This window comes from Neopelma chrysocephalum, unplaced genomic scaffold (assembly GCF_003984885.1).
Source record: "Neopelma chrysocephalum unplaced genomic scaffold, ASM398488v2 Primary Assembly neopelma1_119, whole genome shotgun sequence".
NCBI lineage: Eukaryota > Metazoa > Chordata > Aves > Passeriformes > Pipridae > Neopelma > Neopelma chrysocephalum.
The window spans coordinates 5,045,363-5,062,604 of record NW_020897781.1 but is presented as its reverse complement, the minus strand read 5'-3'; the positions used below and the strand labels follow the sequence as shown (position 1 = coordinate 5,062,604).

Sequence of the window (17,242 nt, the reverse complement as noted above, 5' to 3'; positions counted from 1 at the left end):
AGCTTCAAATTGCAGCAAGGAGCCAGAAATCTCTGCAGAGTGGGGTTCAGCAGAGAGCTATAATGCTGGGATCCACAGTGTGGAGCCCAGGGGTTATTTAGTTTTGGCTTTTGAGCAGGGTTTGCATCTTCTTTTTTTGGCTGTTCTTTTAATAAAGACAGTCTCTTCTTTTTTGTTCCCAAATTACCAATTTTCTCCCCTTTCCTCTGAGCACCCAGGCCAAGGAAGGGAAGCTGCATTCAGAGCCCTCTTTCTGTGTGTGTTAACTGGGGGTGACAGCAATTCTTTAGGCACTGCATTGGTTGGACACAAGCTTTGAAAATGCTGCTTCAGCAGGTGAGGGGGGGATTCTGACCCCTGCCCCTCCTGCAGAGCTGCCTCCAGCTCAGGGGGCCCAGCACAGGAAGGACATGGAGCTGCTGGAGCCAGTCCAGAGGAGGCACCAAGATGATCAGGGATGGAGCAGCTCTGCTGGGAGGAAAGGCTGAGGGAGTTGGGATTGTGCAGCCAGAGACAGAGAGGAGGTTTAGATTAGACAGTAGGAAGAAATTGTTCCCTGTGAGGGTGGGGAGGCCCTGGCACAGGTTGCCCAGAGAAGCTGTGGCTGCCCCATCCCTGGAAGTGTCCAAGGCCAGGTTGGACGGGGCTTGGAGCAATCTGGGCTAGTGGAAGGTGTCCCTGCCCATGGCAGGGGGTTGGAACTTTAATGTCCCTTCCAACCCAACCCATTCCATGACTCTATATAATGATTCTATTCTATTATTACTTCATTCTCAGAAACACAGAAGGCCCCAAACAAGGTCAGGATCCCTCCTGCAATGCACTGTGCAAGCCCCTGCTGAGAAAGAGTTCCAGTTCTTAAAGCATTTAAATAGATACATCAATCAAACAGAGAGCAATAAAATGGCTCACAGCCAAATTAGACGAGCAAGACATTGAAATTCCTGGTGCTTCGAGTCTCCTGCCCAGTGAATGTGGTTCCAGCCCCTTCTGCAGAGGTAAGTGGCAACCTGGTAGGAGAAGCAGCCCAGTATAGACTATTCTGCCTGTCTCTGAAAACATTTCTAAATGTCTTTAGCCACAGCTGGCTGGTCACTAGAATCAGCAAAAAACTTAGGGAGAAAAGCTGCAATATGTTTCCCCTATGACTGGGAGAAATTCTGCAAGTCTTACGGCTTCTCAGCTCATCCCACTACATCTATTTACTCAACTCATAAAGATTAGAAGCAACATGAGTAAAGGACTGGAAAATTACACTGAAAAAGAATCAGAGCAACTGAGTGTCAGGAGAGCGAACACCACAAGAAACAACAAAGAAAGAAAAACACTCGTGTGATTAGACTGATTCTAATTAGTTTTTCGGTTCCCGAAAAAATGTTCCCAAGCTCAAGGTTTGTAATGTCACCTCAAGCCCACTTAAAGTTTTCACAGCACCTTTATAAAATCCTCAATATGAAGATCTTTAACAGGATTAGAAGTCAGAACACAGACAACACTGCTCAAAGATCCACAACAGAACGTACAAAGCCTCAAAGAATTCCAGGAGTCGTGCTCTAATGTACGAGATGCTTGAGAACATACTGCTGGGATCTGGAGTTATTTAGATAATGTTCTGATTGTGGCTTGAAGTCAGTAATAACAAGCCATATGTTCACTTTTTCTGAAAAATTATTTTTTATTAATTCTATCAATAGCTACCCGATGAATTTTAAGGCAAAAAGCATGTAATTTGTGCCTATGGCATTTAAATAAATTCAAGTTTGCTTTGAAGGTCAGATAATACTATAAGGTCTCTTCAGAATATTTCTTACTGAGAATCTACTGGATACATCTCCAAACTTTATTCCATTTATTATTTTATGTATCTGCCTTGATTTAAGTTGAGATTTTCTTCTACAGAATCCTCCTGACAGATTAGAAAAAACAATACGTGGAACTCTCACCTCCTGCCAACCCAAACCCTCACCCATTGGGTTTAGATGGAATATCTCAATTAATGAAGCTGGAAGTCCAGCTGTCCATTACCTTGGCTGTCAAATACTGAAATCACCCTAAAGGATGGAGGGAATCTATCCCAATATCTAAGAACCCAGGCATCTGGATTGGGTTTGCCCATCCTGACAGCTTGGGGACGTCAAATCATCAGAGTCAACGCAGAGGATTTTTCTACATCTCCTTCCAATCAATTTGTGTTGAGAGAAGACCAGGTTAAGTGGTTTGACATACTTCATCTCATCCTCAAACCAGAATTTTGCTACAGATAACCAGATTAATTTAATGCTCAGCCCCTTCATTTAGAAAAAAAAACACACAAGAAAAACCCAAATAAAAATGCAGCACTTGGTGATAATCTCTCTCTAATCATCGAGGACACTTACTGTTTGAAAAATTTTGCATTCCCAAAGTAATGATCCATGTAGGACAGAAACCCAATGTTCTCAGTGCTCTATAAGACAATGCTTAACAAATAATAATAGTTATTACTAAGTCTTATGCACCACTGCACTTTCTAATACTGCCCTGGAGTGAAAAGGACAAGATGATGTTATAAGAAAAGCTGTTCCCAGACTATTTCCCTCTCTAATGGAATCCCCAAAATCCAGAAATATCACACAAAACCTCGTTTGGGGATGTTTCCTCTTTGTTTCTCACTAAATTAATTTTAAGATTGTTTCAGGGAAGTAACCCCTCACATAAATCTGACTCACACATTCCACCCTGTGCCAAGTAGGATTGTCACAGTGGAGATTCCCCTTCATTCCAAACCTTCAAGGACAAGGATAGTGAGGCAACATGGGGGAACCACAAGTTTGTTCATTAACTATTCCATGCTTGCATTACAGCCCTCACATTGCCTGAGCACAGAGGGGTTGATTTTGTTGAGATGGCACCTGATTATTGTGACAATATGACCATGGCAGGAGCCTGGGAGCAGGCAGAGCACTCAGGATGAGAAATGAGGATGAAGAAACTGGAACTGAAAATCTGTAGACTCAACTTGCTTTGACCACTGGAAATGGTTGATTCCTCAATAGGAGAGGGACAAAACTGAAGAAAAAAAAAACACAATAAAGGCCCAAAGCCTTCTGGAAGTAGTAGCTCCTTCTTCCTTTACAGATGGAAAAGAGCTGCTCTAAGTAACACACCTACATATGAAATGAAGAAATTGGGACAAAGATTTTAATTAAGAGCCACTGTGACAGGAAGAGGGATCTGATACTCAGCTGTTTAAAGATTTCCTGTTTGCAAACATTAAAAACCTCACCACTGTAAATCCAGTTTGAATATTCACACAAGTTCAGCCCGTACAAGGACTTCTGTCCCCACTCCTCTGTAGGAGAAACAGGCTTGCAAAGTGTCCTTCCCTTGGAAGGCACTAATATCCTAAAAATTGAAGATGCAGGGCAGTAAAATACCCAGAGCAAGGCAGCAGTGGTTCAACCCCAGAGAAACACAAAGAAAAGGGATCAGGAAATAGTTATTCTGACCCCACTTTGTCAGTGGGAAAAAAATATCAAGTCACAGATTAAGTGACCTGGACAGACTGGGCTTAAAACCAATGACCCCCTCTTAGTCATCCCTGAATATCTGAGCCACCTGATTGTCTTTCCACTCTTCCACTTTCCCCCCACAATGTCCAACTACTTAGATCTGCCTCTCTCTAGCAAAGAGCAAAATCTATTCCAAAAATTAATTTGCAGTTTTATCCCAGACATCCCTCAGTAGAAAGGACAGGCTGTAGGCAGAGCATTACTGCAAAAATGACCATGGCAGCCAGGTACCAACACACGAGGGTTCATTATTTACAGGACAGCAAAGAAATTTTGTTCAGTGGGAAAACTGAAAGCCTCCCAAAGCATCCAGGATGCATCAAACCAAAGGCATCTGTTGTATCAGCACAGACATTTGGTTATTGAACTATTGGGTACCTTTTAATAGAAAGCAGATTGTGGGATTATTGCAAAGTCTGCACCAACTACATGTGAAACCACGAGACACATCCAAGGATTTCGTTCCTAACAGGGCACATCTCTGGTGCTGAGTGTTTTGTGGCTCCTCCAGAGTCAGCTCTTCCCCGGAGCTGACGCACAGGCACGGACAGGCAGCAGAGGGGCAACAACCGGGAGCAATCTCGGCACAATTCCGAGGGCTGGGAGCGACACTGCGGCAGCCAGGGAGAGCTGGAGCGGGATGTGTCACCCTGGAGTGACAGGGACGGTAACGAGGGGTGAGAGCCAGGGCTGGGCTGGAAATCCAAACAGCCACACACTTGGGAGCGGGGCCAGATCAGCTGCAAGGTCACATAAACATCATAAAACATTGCCCAAGCTGTCAATTAAAGAACAAACAAGCTCATCATAATTATACAAGATAATTGTTATCTGCTGGGTGTTAATTAGATACATTTTATCAGAGTTGTTGTCACTGAACGGAGAGGAAAACTGGTCAAAGATATTTTTTTAATTGTGATGATTTCATAACCAGTTTTGTTCTTCCTTCAGATGAGAGCAACATCTTATTTTCCCTGGGTATGTTTTCTCCTTCTAAGAAGCTTTAAAATTTCAAGATAAAATTACCCTTCTGTGTAACTAAGCCTAGCAAAGAAAAGCACGTGTAAAGAAAGAGCTAAAAATAAAAATGGTAAGCAATATTTTCACTTTACAATGGAAATAAAAAATAACTTTTCCCCATACAGATTCAAAAAATGCAACGTTCCATTTTATTAATTTTAATTTAAATGGAAATTTCAACGCACTCCGAACAATAAATAAGGACTGAAATGCCTGAGAGATCAGCATGTGGGTATTGAGCAATGCAGGGGAGACGTGGCCCATTATCTAAGGCACTTTTCTGAAGGGCTACTCATGAGTCAGATTTTGGATAAGGCAAATGAGGAAGACAGGATGGTCCAAGAGTCCTGCACTCCTTCCCCTGAGGGCAAGAATAGGAAACCGCCTCAGAGGCACACAAGGATGGATGAATGCTGGAAAACACACAGGTTGTAGTTCTGTTCAAAGTCTGATTAATAAAGTATCAGGTCAGAATCAAAATAAAGGGAGGAAGAGAGGAAGAACATTGCAAGGTCACATACCTGCTTCCCCCCATTACCTTCCCATTACTACAAGCCTCACTCCAGGCTTAATTTCCTTATATCCTCAAAATTCACTCTTTATCTGTCCAGGAAACAGTTGCCTTAATGTATCACTTTCTGGTGGAAAAAGACAAATGTCCAATATTTATCCAATCAATACAAATACCTAAACTTTCAGCCATCAGGGCAGGGACCTTTTGTTCTCTATTTGCACATCAAACACAACACCATTGCATTGACCAGCACCAATAAAAGGAGGGTCAGTAGGCCAGCAGAAATACCAACCTGCTGCACTTCAGGATTTAGTCATTATGGAGATAACCAACACTTATTTCAGAAGATAAAGACCTTGGTGTAAGTTGTATTGGTTTCAGGACAGAAGGAAAATACCAGAATGTTTTGAGGAGAAGAGTGGCACAAAGGTTTACCACACACAGCCTAAAATAGTGTGAGAAAGGAACTGACTTCAGCTTGAATAATAGTCATTAACTCAAAACACTGGAAAATGCATTCCTTGTAAGAACAGAGCCACTGGAGCCTTGCCCAGTCCTACACAAAGAGTAGCAGTTCACAGCTGCAGGGGACACACTGGAGGTACACACCAGTGGAGGGTTCAAAATACACTTGTGGGATTCCAGGGACATTTCAGGTTGCATTCATTCCTGGGCTTGACAAGGATATTTCTCTGGAGTTCTTTTATCATCTCTCTTATCACCTCAACTGGAACAGTTGCAGGCTTCAGCTTTGTACCGAAAAAATTTCGGAATGAACAACTTCCAGAGTTATACATGCATGAAACAGTAAATGCACTCACAGACTATTTCAAGCAATAGGGAGTGTTTTCACATTAAAAAAGCACTGTGGACATATTCCAAAAAGTACTCCTCCAGTGCAGTGACAAAGTTCAACGTGACTCATGTGTGCAGGTAATTGATATTATTAACACAAACAGAAAATTTGAGGTCACTACTGGCAAGCAGCATAAAAATCAGGTTTGTTTTCTATGAACACTGAAAAGGAATTACAAGAAAGGAAAGCTGAACAAAGTTCAAGTTAAATATTTAATATATACATGTATATTTAATATTCGCCTAACAATGCCTCATTCATAGCTTATGCAACCCAAATGGATCACAGGTTGAAGACATTTCCTCTTGTTTCACAAGTTAAACATTATAATACAATGTCCTTTTTTCCTTCCTTCCTACCCTAAATGTCTGTGTTATTGGTTAGCAGTAGATACAGCTCATACTCAGGTGAAGAGCTGAGACCTTTCATATCTACAGAGTTAAGGAACTCAGAAAAACTGGATAAGGACTTGGAATAGAGACTATAAATCCTTTGAACTGTGAAGAACCAGACCCAAAGCTTAAGTGAAGCTAATGGCATGATCCAAAGATTATTGATAGCAATGTGGACCTTTCTCCTGCTGGATATTGAGAGATTTTGCACCAGCAAGATGAGAAGCAGTCAAACATTCCGATTAAAAAAATAATCTGGAGAGGAGACAGCAGAGGAGGGAACAGAAATAACAGCCAGCAGAGCCTGTTACTTTCCAGATTCCTTACAAGTTTGGTCTGAGACAGAAGAATTGCTCCTTCCCATTTGGGCTTCTTGCCAAAGGAGCTTTCCAGAGATATCTGAGATAAGAGGCTCAGGCCACCTGTCCAGCTCTGGGATGTGTCACTGCTAACAAGGCTCAACAGTCACTGAAACAACGGGCAAGGATGGAGGGAGCCTGAGCAACATTCCTTGGTGCTTCTGCCTCTCCTCCTCTAAACTGGGAACTCTGCTGCTGGGGATCCAGTCTTCCAAAACTGACACTTAAAAATGCCCTTTATGTTTAGAAATTAGTAGATACTTGGCCTGGAATTCGAACTTGAATTCCCATTACCTTGTGTCTTTCAAGGACACAAGTGGAAGAAAGGCACATGCTGGGAGATAAAAGATTCTGGTCTGTTCTAGTAGAGGAATCCCCCACCTGTGCCCTAAAGGAGCAAAATGTTTGACTGTATTACTTGTATCCCCAGAGATGGGAGTTCAGTGAAGACAGAACTAAACAGAAGTTACCCAGTACCAGAACACAGTTCCTGTTAGTTCTCCTGTCCTGGTACCTAACAGCCAAACTAAAAGAAACCCAAAGGAACAACAAGAAAAACTGATTTCATTGCAAATAGGCATTTTTCTTTTTTTTTTTTTTTTTACTATCATTTGCTTTTCTTCTTATTTTCCAAAAAAGACTGGAAGACCGGAGTTCAAAAGACCAAAGGACTGAAGAAAATGAGAAGCGGGAGATGGTTTTATAAAACAAATGGGTTGTTCAAGTTCTTTTCCTTCTCAACAAGCTCAAGCAAAGCAAGTTCCTTCTTCACCATAAGAAATGGGCAGGTTTGGTACTGGAAATATCTCTGGTACATCTTCCACAGCCAGGCAACACTTGCCATGAAACCCGCTGAGCTCTGCAAAAGGCAATGGGTCTCTCCCTTCTCCAGAGAGAATGGCACGTTCCACAGAGATGGAGATGCTCTCTCAGGAAGGTGTTTTGTATGCAAAAAAATACTTGGAGAGCCAATCTGGATGACATTCTGTACTTTTATATCACAGTTGGAATAATCCAGGCAACTGAATGAAATCCTTTAGAGTAGGTGTTTTAACAGCGACAGTTTCATCCCTTTTCTCCTCCTATTTAAAAGCCCTAAATAAATGCCATGTCTTTGACCCACAAAAGTTCAGTTGTTCTGCTGTCCTGAAAGTACACCTATGTGCCAGATTTTTGGAAATTCTGCAGCACTGTAATTTTGGAACAGAAACAGAAGTTCATGCAAAGACAGAAACAACCCCGTGAGCTCCATCGGAGACCCCGGCATTGACAGAGGGAAGGTACAGCTGTGACCACCAAGTTTGAAGGCAGCAGCAGGGAAATCAATAGCAGACATAAGGTGCCATCTTAGCCCTGCATATACTGTAACAATGAAAAATCACCTGTTTAGTGTTGATGGAAACCTTTGCAACCTAAACAGTATAAATGTTGCTGGTTTTTCTGCTAATTCGGTAGCAGCAGATTTTTCACCCGTGTGTGACACGCACAGAATATCAAACCCTCCCCAGACATGTTGAGGAGTGGACACCTGATTTATTGTTTGCCTGGATCTTAGAGCATCTCCACTGTCCTGCTGCTCCAGCTGAATTTCTTCTTTCTCAGTGGCTGGTGAGCTCATTGGAAAGAAAATACAGTGTCTGTGGTGTCAAACACAGCCACCCTGTGACACCTCAAAACGAGCAGAGTGGAGTCTGGAGTGTTTCACACCCAGCACGTGCTTTCCTAGTTGGTGAATAGAACTCACAACTGGCTTAACTTCTTGACAGGAGCAAACTATGTAAAGCTTATTCTTGTCTTCTCAAAGTGGGATTGTTGCAGGTGAAGTTTTACGGGGAACATTTCAGTCCACCTGTGCAACGCTGTTCATTTTTTCCCCTTGGATGTTTAACATAACACCTACCTCATGCTGCACTAATTATGATTTCATCCACGCCACTGCCTTCCCATTCATCAGCATTGGTGGCCATCAATGTGACCTTTAGCATGGCCATGCTGTAATTAGGTAATTGCTGCTATTTTTGAGTGCTACTGGAAGGCTTCCCCACTGCAGCACTTGTGCTGCAGGACGATGGCAGTGACCTGCAGGAGGCCTGGCTGAGCAGGAGGTGATTAAACTTCTTTACAGTTTACAGACTGAGTTTACAGACTTAATTGAAGGGCTGTAGAAAACAGAAGAGCTCAGTGCATCCTACAATAGATATTGTTTAGTCTATTGCACTGATTTATGCTCAAGTGGGATAAAACCTACATTTCGTCTCCTCTATTAGAAAAGTCCTAAATACTGCCAAGAACTACTTCTTGGAATAAAAATGAACATTTGTTCTCGTGTTTGCAATTCTTTTTATTCCTTTCACTAACAAATCATCTGACTATTTCATTTAATTTTTTTGTTCTATTTTTAGGAATGTTGACAGAAAATTCAAATCATGTAAATATTTCTCCAACTCTTCTCCTCATTTCCCTCATTATATTTGCTTTGGGAATGATTTGTCTTATTGTCTTTATGACTCTTTCTCCATTTCTTCATAAAAGCTACAATTAAGCAGGCACAGAATAATAAAAAAGGCAAGAAGCCAAACCAAAAAAACCCCATATGGCTAAAATTGAAAACTAAATGCCACAAACCAGGCAATTGTGAAGGGCTCCTGACCAGAGCAGTGATTTCAGGGTATTTGCACAAACCAAACAATCAAGTGGAGGAAAAACTAAGAAAATCCAGTCGTGGGAAATCCAACTGCAGAAAAGGGACAAAGTTATTGAATAAAGAACTTAATACACCCAGTTCAGCCAGTTCTGCTCCCTCTTCCTTATCCAGAACCAAGGCCTGTTTGGATTTTCTGAATATGAAACGTGCTCCACAGTTATTTTCATTTAGTCTGCAGAAGTCTAAGGACTATAAAACATCTTACATATCACGTGTTTACTGTGTTCAGGGTTCCTCCTTTGCCTGCTAAAAACATTCTCAAGAAGCATTTTATCAGGGATGTTTTGGCACACACAGTGCACGAGTCGGTGCATTGGGGAGGCACAAATGAAATTAAAGTAGACAGAAAACTCCAGGGCTCTCCCCTATCAGATCACAGTCCAACAAATATAAATGGTCAACATGTAGAATCTAGAGATTTTTGTATTTCAAGCTGTGTCCTGCAAATATTTTTTCTTCTCTCCAAAGAATGAAGTACCTGCCCCAAACATAATGCAGAGTATATAATTTAAATAAATAGATTTAGAAATATAAGCACATGTGTTTCATTTGTAATGAAAAGGAAGAAGTAACAACAAGCTTGTGTGTGGTACTACAAAACAGAGATTTAAATTAATTAATTTTCTAAATCCAGCCCCCAGGAAAATAACAGAATAACCCGACAACAACTTTGGGATGATCCATTGCCTTAGAGATGGATTCAAGGTGCAGAACTGGCATTTGATTCATCTCTGGAAAGCACATCTGAGGCATTCAGAGCTTTGGGCCTGATTTAGGGTCCCCCAAATTTGCTCCCCAGTTGCTCCCCTGGCCTCTCAGCACCTCTGAAGGATGTACCTTTATTTGGGCAATTCATGTTTGTTCCTCATTACAACTGAGCATTTCTGAGAGATAAAGGCAGATTAGAACTTTGTGCAACCTCATCACTTGAGTTTCTCCCAAGTCAGTCAAAGTTTGTCCAAAATAAAAAAAATAAAAATGTTTTCTGAGTCATAGCCAAAGATCCTTCCCATGAGAGAGCTAAAAAAAGGGGTTTCTCATCATTTGCTGGGGTGAGTGACAAGAATTATGTGACTAGATGGAGGAATTGCCTTCTGAACAAGGCCCATTTTTTCCACTCCTCCTGAAGGAACAAAGACATTCAAGGGCATATTTCTTTGTGCTGCTGCCAAATAGTGAAAATTTATCATCATAATTAAAGAAACAAATTGCCAAAAACAAATATTATTTGCAGATGGATTTCTCTGTCTTCTGTGAAAATTCTCTGTTTACATTTCAAATGAGTGGAAAAATCAGATTATACATTTGAAAAAGCCCCAGGCCAACTATTAGGAGAGATAGTGGAGCTCTGAAGTTTCTCCTGCAAAACACACCTGAAAGACTTTCTATTTTCTCAGCATGTTGACAGTATTTAAATTCCTGTCTTACTGAAACATAGGCAAAGCTGAAGCTGCAGCCTCCAGAAAATAAACTCTTGTTTAATAATGTGATAGGTAAATGTATCCAGGAAATGTCACAAAATAAATCTGAGATAAATTAAACAAAACTGACTTCCTTTCTATGGCAGATGCCTCTAATTTTGGCAGGTTGGGGTAACAAAGGAAAGCAAGTACTTAGAAATGAAAATGTCTGTTTAGCAACAGAGCTACAAAGAACAAGTAGCACATTTCCAAACCTGCAACAGAACCCAACAACACATGACCTGGGTCCTCCTGCTCCACTGCACACAAATCTCTTGTGCTCCAGCCAGAAGTATGTTATTATTTCTCATTTATTACAACACTGACTATTGCTCAGGAGCAGCAGTGCAGAGAACACTGCAGGTTGTATTCACCTGTCCTGTCCAATGCCAGATATTCCTGTTACTCCCTGTCTTTCAGACAACAGTTTCCTACAAACCATCAGCTGAAAGGGCAGAAGGTCAGGACAGAAGATTAACGGGCCCCAACCCCAGATGTTGTGGAATTACAGAGCACAGAGCACTCAAATAATGGTGGACATGGCTCTTCATTAATGGGAGATGTGGAGAATTGGCAGGAATTCTGTTGGTAAAAAGCCTTGTAAAATAAAAGATTAATATAATATATGGGGACACAGAAGCATTTAATATGAAGGGAGGGTAATTTGGGGTAGGAGTAAAACACGGAAAATCGAGACTGGAGTCTTTCTCTGTGATAATCAAACTTCTCCTGCTCCTTGTTTCCTGCTCAGGAAACACTCAGCTCACTCTCCAATTCCTCCTGAGCAGAGCTGCATTCCCTTTGCAGGGTTCTCTCCACTGTGGTCACACACACACACCTTAAGGAGGACTCAATGCCACCAGAGGTGGGACCTGCAGGCTGCTCCCTGAGCCTGTCACCTTTTACAAATGAGCCTCCCAGATGGCTGAGCAGATGCTGCCTGAAATAAGGAAACAATTATCTTTGCACCTGGCTGAGTCCTTTAGATCTTGCTCAGAGATAGATGACCAACCCTGAAAATATGCCCAATAGTGGCCAAGAATATTTAAGAGATTAAATATAAAATTTGCCCAAGTCCTGTGGGTAAAGGGGGGTTCTTTTTTTGCCAGATTCTCTCTGGATGTTGTAAAGATGCCACTCTGCCCTTACTCACTACTCTGGACTCTCTTTACAGCACCAGATGCTGCTCTGACTCCAAAGTCACATCCCTTTTGAGTAAGCCACACTTAGCAATATATTTTGGGTGGGGGCGGACAAGAAAATCTGTCAAATGAAAAGATAAGTGGGAACTAAGAGAAAAATACTTATCCATTGAAACAAAACAGGGTAAAAAAAAAAGCAAGATCTCTCAGCCAAGCTTTGCCCCTCTAGAGATTTAAAGAATGTGCTGTTTGTGTTTAGTACACTGCAATTGCCCATTTTCTAAAGAATAATGCGATTTCGAGCCTTTTCCCCACTCCTGCTTTCCTCTAATCTCTTTTCCTGAGTCTCCACTCTTAGTGCCTCTCTGGGAGCACAGAGGTGATGCTGAATGCTAATAAGACAGTAACCACTGCAGCCCTGGGCCAGCAGGACCCAATTCCATCCTCCAGGAGCAGCCAGCTGACAGGTACCCGACAGGCACCGGATGATTCCCGTTGTCCAGCCCTCAGTGAGTCATTCAGGGCAGTCCAGAGGCAATATTCCCACAGCTCTTACTTTAACCTGTGGAGCTGCTTCATCAGTACCTTAAACATGGCCAGAAATGGGATGAGGAGGATACAAACAGTACAACAGCAACAGCAAATGAGAACAGTCTTTCCAGCAGATTACTCAGAGAGGGAGGGGGGGGGAAAAAAGATCTCTAAAGTAGCGTCAACTTTCCCTTATAAATAAATCAAGTACAGCAAGATGCTTTGCTCTCCCATAGCACCCAACAGCTGGGAGGGGACTTGCAATAAAAGCAGAAAGTTTTCACAACAGCCCCGGAGAAAGGAAATATCACCTTCTTCACATGGATGAAGAAACAAAGGGGGCAAAGAATGATGTCCTCAGGGTCATGCAGAACAGAACAAAGACTAAAGAAAAACACCCAGAGTGTGCTTGTTCAGCACTGGAGGAGTTCTTGGAAGCATGAGATAGTTCCACATGTTATGATCACAGAGCATCACATGGGGTAAAGGAGGGGATGGGAAAGTCTCAGTGCTTCCCACAAAAAACCCCACAGTAATAAGCCTGGGGAAGGAGTTTTCCCAGAAGACTTCTTCCCACATCACTTATTTGAGAGGGTGGGACATCAAACCTCAAAATATGCAGCTTGACCTGACATACTTGTTTTTGCACAGCCAGACAAGGCAGCTGCCTGCTAAAGGCATCTTGTTACTGCCATGCAATTCCAGAAGTTTATTTGGAGGGTTTTCTTAGCCAGCTATCTCCATACCAATCTTCCAGTGTCTTGTTACGGGAGGAGAACTAGGGCAAGGGAGCTTTCCAAGGGGAGGAAAACCCCCTAAGGCCTGATTAGTGGAAGACATTACATGCCGCATGTGGTTTCTTCCTCTGTGGGAAGGGAGGAATGCAGCTGCCTTATGCACCAAAAGTAGAGTCCTGAGGGCCAGGTAATCTGTGCTTATCCTGTGTTTGACCTGACACCCTCTCCCAGGAAGCAGATCACTGACCCTGCCCAGGGCAGTCACAACTACAGGATCTTTAAGGTCCCTTCCAATCCAGACCATTCCATGACTCCACGAGCCTGAGTTTTCTCTGTCACCTCAGTGAGCTGCTTCACTGCTATGAAGCAATGTAAGAACAGCAGTGGCAGAGCCCATCCAGGAGGAGAAAGCATCAGTCTTTTTTCTGGACTCTCTGTGCAGTTCTGCAGTTGCCCAAGGTAGGTCACAAAATGCCTCCTTCTCCAAGCAAATGAAATGAGGAAATTCCTCATTTCTTTCTTGAATAATGACACCAATAAATGGTACAGCACTGTGTACTAAATCAGCATAACCCTTCACGGCTCACGGGGCTTGAAAGTGTTTATTGAACCTGTTTTGAGCTGCAGAGGACTCACGAAAAAGAAGGGAGGAAGAAGAGGCAGGGAGACCAAACAAATCCAACTTATTCTAACAAACAACCGCTCTAATCTCACAACGATGGAAAATTTCTGGAGGAACTTTTCTTGCCCCTTATTTTGGCTCCCAATAAGAGCCAGACACTGGGAGAGGGAAGGTGTTTGTGGGAACGCACGACTTCTGAAAGCCCAGCCAAGTGCACCAGAGCAGCCAGGCAACTTCAGCCTCCAGAGAAATAACCTTCAAATCGCAATTTGACAAACAATATCAAAAACTATCAGGGAAGCAAGAGATCTCGCTGACTGCAGTGTTTTCATTCCCTTCTCAGCAGTGTGACCTCATCACAGTCGCACTCGCACAGAATCCTATTACTGCTGCCTCAGCTGCAGAGCTGCAAGACAAAGGAAGGTTACAGACATCCCTCCCCTCTGTGCCTTGCTAATCAATAGTTTTTATCTAATTTCTTTGCTTCAAGATACAGGAAAACAAGGTGCTGCATTTGAAATGGAAGGCTGGGAATAACTGAGCTTTGTGGAAATCAATACAAAATAGAATAGCTGACAATGTCATCCTGCTGAAACACTATGAAGACAGATTTGAAGTTCCTCTAATTATCTGGATGTTTGTATTTTTAAACACTGACTTAACGTCTGCAGGAAAAAAAAATTGGCTTTATTTAATAGCCATTGTGGTTTCAGAACTTTCTGTGCTACTGGTTAGTCTGCCCAATTTCCTTATATTTCCAGGCTGGATGGAAGTTTCCTTTTTGGTGTCAATTTAGGACTCAGCATGGAGCGGCTCTGCTGTCTTGCTGCATTTAGGTGGGTAATTTACACATGGCAACAGAGTGGGCTGAACCCTGGCTGGCAGGGATCAACACAGCCCAGGTGATGGACAGGAGTTATTGCAGTGGACATAGTTTTTTCCCATTCATCTAAAGGCTGGGTAATTTTTAATAACCTCATATTGCTCCATTTCCTCACATTAGCTAATAAGAAACATGAAAGCCCAGCACTACTTAAACGAGAGCCAGGAGGATTAAGAAATCCCCTAAAAGTCAAAGAAGGAGCCCACAGATACTTAACTCAGAAGAGGGCAAGAAGCCAGAGCTGAGATGTAAAATCATGTTCATTGTGAAATGAAAGTGTCAATATTGAGCCTCCCTGGTCCCTTCCTGAACACTGAAAGGCTTCTCTGAACTAAAGCACACAGGAATTGAACTGAAGGCTGCCCAGCCCACTCCACTTGCCTTAGTGCCTCTCCAGAGTCTCTCAGCCAGGTACCAACATGAGCAGAACCCTCTCCTTCCCCTTCTCAAACTCTTATAGTGCTCCTGTGGGAAGGCAATAATTCCTTGCAGCCCTGCACTCATGACAGGCAGCTGTGTCACTGCACCCTCCCCTGCCCCCAGCAGGGAATTAACACTGTCCCAACAGCCCCTCAGCCAAATCCCTGTGTATTCCCACCTGTCCCCTCACCGTGTTCCAATGTTTTGCATCCCAAATGCAAAAGAGGCAACAGAAGGGACCTTGGAGTAGAAGATCTCACCCAGACTCTGCTCAGCAAAACCCCTCTTAACCAAGTTCCAACCAAGGGACTTCAAGGTCAAAGAGACAAGGACTTCCCAAGTGTCTACAGTTTTCCCACTGAATGTCTGCATCAGTCTCTGCAAGGCTGAGAGGGAGGGCATCTATCCCACATCCAGCTGATCTGGGATTGCAAACTGAGCCATTCCTTTACTGGCTTCCCCTAAAGTCCAGTAGGTTTCTCTCAGTAAGCCCTGTCATACTCTTTCTGTTAAAGAGTGCAGGAGTAACCTTGATTCAATTGTTTAGTGGCTGGCTTGGCCAGGATGTGGATCCAGTTTCCTTCTGTGCTTGGAGGGATTCAAACCCACTTCTGCAGACAGCATCCCCTCCTTGAGGTGAGGATCATCATCACTGGGCTGCTGCAGAGAAGGAACCATTCCCACATCCCCGTTGCCTGAACAGGATGGCACAAGTCCTGCTTTATCCCAAGGGGGGAAAAGGGGACTGGATCCTGACCTTTCAAACAGTGCTCCAGACAGCCAATCCCCCATGGAAAGAGAATGGAGCCCCCAGTGCTGCAGCGGGGTCAGGCTGACCCTGCCCTGAACAGGGGCTGCTTTGAGCAGCTCCATCCCAGCCTGTGCCATGAGCCATTCCCAGGCTCCTCACTCAGGGCTGTGGATCCCACCGAGGGGGAAGGCATCGGGAGCTCAGAGTTTTGGCACCCTCACAGTGCTTTGGGTCCTGTCTGAGGTGGGCTCAGGTTCCCTGGCAGTGCTCCTGGTCTCCTGCTGCTGTGGGAACAGCACCGCCCTGGGCTCCGGCTGCAGGGATTGTGAAACCCCGGGAATGTGAAATTCCTTCTGACACAAAAAGCGGTTCTTGCACAGGAACTGGAGCTGCTTCCCCGCCGAAGCCTCTCAGCTACAGCACAACATTTTTGGGTAAACCATGAGTTTTAATTTTTGTATAATTATGTGTAATTAATATGGTTGGCACAGAGCACCCACAACCTCCCAAAAATGCAGTGCAAGCACCGACTGCTCCATGACGCCACTTCACTGCAGCTTGAGATCTTATTTTGGAATGCCCTGAGTTTGGCCTAGAAGGGGTTGTTTTAATTTAAGAATTTAGCTGTAACAAACTCCAAAGCTCATTCAGGATTATGGTTTAATGGATAAACCATTTTTTTCTGTAATGAACTGTCATAAATCCGCCACTAGCCAGGTTTTTAAATAAAAATATCATTTTAATGTGATGGGGAATTGCTCACTCGTTAAACAGTAATAATTTCTCTCCCTCTCACTTCTTTGTGGGTCACAGAACTGCTGGCAAAGTTGGAAGCTGGACATTGTAGAGAGTAAAAGTGATGATTGATAGATAGATAGATAGATACATACATACATACATAATGACTAAAAAGGCCAGATCTGAGCCACACTAAAGGCAAAATCTGCTTTAAAATACCTGTTTCTACAGTTTCTTGGCTGTCATTTCAGTGCTAACCTGGCAGGAAGATCAGCTGCTTATCCAGGGAAAACTACCAACGCAAGCATTTCTTGTTTTCTAGACAAACAGTAAATTCAATTTAAATTTGGTAAAGTTTCAGATTGAAAAAAAGGGAGACATTTTTCAAAACGTCAAAACATTTCATGTTGACATTTTTTATCTAAAATGTTTGTTTCAGAAATGCCAAAAAGTTTCATTTTGACATTTTCCCAATTGAATGTTTGGTGGGGTTTTTTTTAAATTGGCATCTTTCATGTAAAAGTTCAGGTAATGTTTAAAAAATGAGCCTTCTTTAAGACAA

General features: G+C 42.9%; 2 long non-coding RNA genes across 2 annotated transcripts in view; one reads left to right on the top strand and one right to left on the bottom strand.

Annotated features, from left to right (window-relative positions):
• The window catches only part of LOC113974284, a 228,675-nt gene that overhangs the window by 91,524 nt on the left and 119,909 nt on the right, over positions 1-17,242 (bottom strand). The window lies entirely within an intron of this gene.
• LOC113974285 lies at positions 791-11,473 on the top strand. Its single transcript, XR_003536515.1, has 3 exons — positions 791-998; positions 4,024-4,228; positions 11,277-11,473. It is a non-coding gene; the product is annotated as an uncharacterized LOC113974285 (long non-coding RNA).